We start from the raw sequence: 4,051 nt of genomic DNA on the forward strand, positions 1-4,051 counted from the left end.
TTTATACTGGATCCAAAGCCACAAAGGAAAATAAATGTCTATGTAATTTGCCTTATTTGTGAATTTCCCATTTTTAGTTGTCATGGTTTAGCTCTCCTGCCCCAGATTCTAGAAATGCCATGGACACCTGGTGAAAGTCATCTCACACAGTGCAATCAGAACTAATGGTTGGTTAATTTTTAAAAGCAAAAGAATCATGAAAATTGACACCTAGTATTTTTAAAATATTTTTAACTTAAAATTTTTTCAATGCATATGTTTGCCATCTTTTGAGGTAGTATAGAACATCCCTACCTTTGAGGATGGATATATAATTTGAGAACCATTCTGGCAGTAAGGTAACTTAATTACAGTCCACCAAGACACATTGCCTAAATTCCAGTTCTACTTTATTTAAAGAGGAATGAGAACTTAAAGACATTTAAGAATCAGTTGTGGGGTAGAATTGCTTTTCATTTTTATTATATTTTTCTAATTTCCCACACTTAATTCAATAGCTATTTTCCTAATACCTCTTCCCTATTAAGGTCCTTCCAACATAGTTAACTCAGCCATAGATGTAAGCCTTCTCTTTTTTTGCACTTATATTTCATAAGTTTGTCTAAGATTTAAATTTGCAATTACAATAACCCACACAATTTGCATAAATTGAATGAGATTATAACCAATGCACCTAATTCAACTGGTGATAGGAAAAAAGAGTACCCTTGAGCATTCAGTTAGGTTTATGAAGGGAATGAAACGATATAGTAATTACAAATCTATTATTATGAATCTATCAAAAAATCTAAAATATATAGTTATCATGAAGTTCATTCAAAGATCTGTGTGTGTAAAGCAACATTTGTATGTTGGTAAGTTTTACAAATCCTTCATGCTACTATAATTAAATAAACATGATAATGGTTAGACTGCAGGAGCTAGAGTGGTATACCAAAACAGTAGTGAGCTTGGTGTCTGTCTTACATGGACTTGAACCTGATCATCTTAGTCATAGTAGCAAATAGTAGAAACAAAGCGGTTCTACCATCATTATTTTTAAGCTAAAATGTAGCAGTCTTAACACACTATGGATATATTTATGTGTCAGCAGTTTCATTCAGGATATGCTTATAAAAATCAAGTGCTTTGATATATTTTCTTAGACATAACATTCAGAATGTTTGATTCTATATTAAAGATGAGCCTTTTAGGAGTAACAAATGCATTTCTGACTGACTGATTTCTATTTATCTTGATCTACTTCCTCCAGCTTCAAACAGATTGGTAGTTCTCAACTGTGTCAATATCACCCCCAGCCAGGGTATTTTGGGAATTTACTGAGTCTTTTTGATTGGTGTCAGGATTGCAGGGCTGGCATTTAGTAAGTAGAGTTCTAGAATGTTGGTGTTCTAGCAACATGCATAAGAGTTTTATACTATTTGAACGTCCCTCAGGACAAGACAATGATGAAAATGAAAACCCCATTTATATTTTTGTGAACCTAGATTTTAACTCTGATTATAAAGACAAATTGGGGATGCATAGATTTTTTAAATTAGTTAATTTATTTTAATTAGGTGTATATGACAGCCGAATGCATTATGATTCATTGTACACAATTGCAGCACAACTTGACATTTCTATGGTTGTACCTAATGTAGCGTCACACCATATGTGCAGTCATACATGTACCTAGGGTAATGATGTCCATCTCATTCCACCATCTTTCCTGCCCCCATGCACCTGCCCTACATTCTCTCCCCTTTGCCCAAAGTTCCTCCATTTTTCCCATGCCTCCCCACTCCCTATTATGGATCAGCACCCGTTTATCAGAGAAAACATGCAGGCTTTGGATTTTTTGGGATTTGCTTACTTCATGTAGTAGGATATTCTCCACCTCCATCCATTTACCTGAAAATGCCATGATTTTATTCTCTTTTAATGCTGAGTAACATTCCATTGTGTATGTATACCACATTTTCCTTATCCATTTATCTACTGACGGGCATCTAGGGTGCTTCCACAGTTTAACTATTGTGAATTGTGCTGCTATGAACACTGATGTGGCTGCATTACAATAGTATACTAGTTTTAAGTCATTTGGGTATAGACAGAAGAGTGGGATTGCTGGGTCAAATGGGGTCCCATTCCAAGTTTTCTAAGGAATCTCCATACTGCTTTCCAGATTGGTTGCACCAATTTGCAGTCCCACCAGCAATGTATGAATGTGCCTTTTTCCCCACATCCTCACTAACATTTTTGTTTTCTGTAGTATTGATAACTGCCATTTTGACTGGCATGAGATGAAATCTTAGAGTAGTTTTGATTTGCATTTCTCTAATTACTAGATATATTGATCATTTTTTTTTCATATAATTGTTGATTGAATGTATATCTTCTTCTGAGAAGTGTCTGTTCAGATCCTTAGCCCATTTACTGACTGGGTTGTTTGTTTTTTTGGTATTAAATTTTTTTGAGTTCTTTATATATCCTGGAGATTAGTGCCCTATCTGTTGTGTGTGTGGAAAAAATTTTCCCCCCAAATATAGGCTCTCTGTTCACCTCATTGATTGTTTCTTTTGCTGAGAAAAAGCCGTTTAGTTTGATCTCTCCCATTAATTCTTGATTTTATTTCTTGCACTTTAGGGGTCTTGTTAAGGAAGTCGGGCCTAGTCCAACATGATGAAGATTTGGGCCTACTCTTTCCTCTATTAGGTGCAGGGTCTCTGGTCTAATTTCTAGGTCCTTGATCCACCTTGAGTTGAGTTTTGTGCATGGTGAGAGATAGGATTTTATTTTCATTTTTCTGCATATGGATTTCTAGTTCTCCCAGCACCATTTGTTGAAGAGGTTATCTTTTCTCCACTATATGTTTTTGGCACCTTTGTCTAGTATGAGATAACTGCTTTTATGTGAGTTTGTCTCTGTGTCTTCTATTCTGTGCCATTGGTTTACATTTTTATTTTGGTGCCAAAACCATGTTGTTTCTCTTACTATAGCTTTGTAGTATAGTTTAAGGTCTGGTATTGTGATGCCTCCTGCTTCATTCTTCTTGCTAAGGGATTACTTTGGCTATTCTGGGTCTCTTATTTTTCCAAATAAGTTTCATGATTGCTTTTTCTATTTCTGTAAGGAATGACATTGAAATTTTAATTGGAATCGTGATGAGTCTGTATAGTGCTTTGTGTAGTATGACCATTTTGACAACATTAATTTTTCCTATCCAAGAGCATGGGAGATCTTTCCATCTTCTAAGGTCTTCTTCAATTTCTTTCTTTAGTGTTCTTTAGTTTTCATTAAACAGGTCTTTCACTTCTTTTGTTGATTCCCAAGTAGATTTTAATATGTCATTTTTGCTATAAGAAGACCTGAGTATTCAAAAAAAAAAACATCACTGTGCTATGTAAAAGTCTGTGGTAAAAACCATATGGCTGAAAATAAGGTTAGGAAACTACTCAAAAATTTCCTCAGCAGCACATGCAGAAAAAGAAGAGACGTCAGTGAAAATGGCTGTGTGGTTTTACACACATTAAATGGTTAAGAAATACACAAGTACTACAATTAACACAGCACTCGGCTTGAGAAAGACCTAAAGTTTGCTAGTGGCAGTGGGCAACGGGAAGAGCTACAGTTTGTGAGCTATTGTGAAGGGGTGGAGAAGAGTTACCTGAAACTGGATGGAAAGTTTTACCACCACCCACCATGTACATCAAGGTGCAGCATGCAACGCCTGTGCTGAAATGAGGTGACCAGCACAGGCCAGGAGTGTGTTTGTGTGCGTGCGTTGGTGTATTCCCACATGGCTCCTTCAGCTGAGTGCTGTTTTCTGCCTTCCCCTAGAGTTTATCAATAAAAAAGCCATGCATACATAAACGTGTTACGCTTTCCTACATCAATTGCACTGGAACGAAATTTAAAACAAGCATTACAGGAGAACTGAGTGCAGACTAAATTTCCTATGAGGGAATGTACTATGTAAATGGAGAAAATGTTGTAGTTTGTTTTGCTTGAAACTTTCCAAGTGTTTTTTTTTTTTTTTTTTTTTTTTTTTTTTTTTTTTTTTTTTTTT

Source organism: Marmota marmota, unplaced genomic scaffold (assembly GCF_001458135.2).
Source record: "Marmota marmota marmota unplaced genomic scaffold, marMar, whole genome shotgun sequence".
NCBI lineage: Eukaryota > Metazoa > Chordata > Mammalia > Rodentia > Sciuridae > Marmota > Marmota marmota.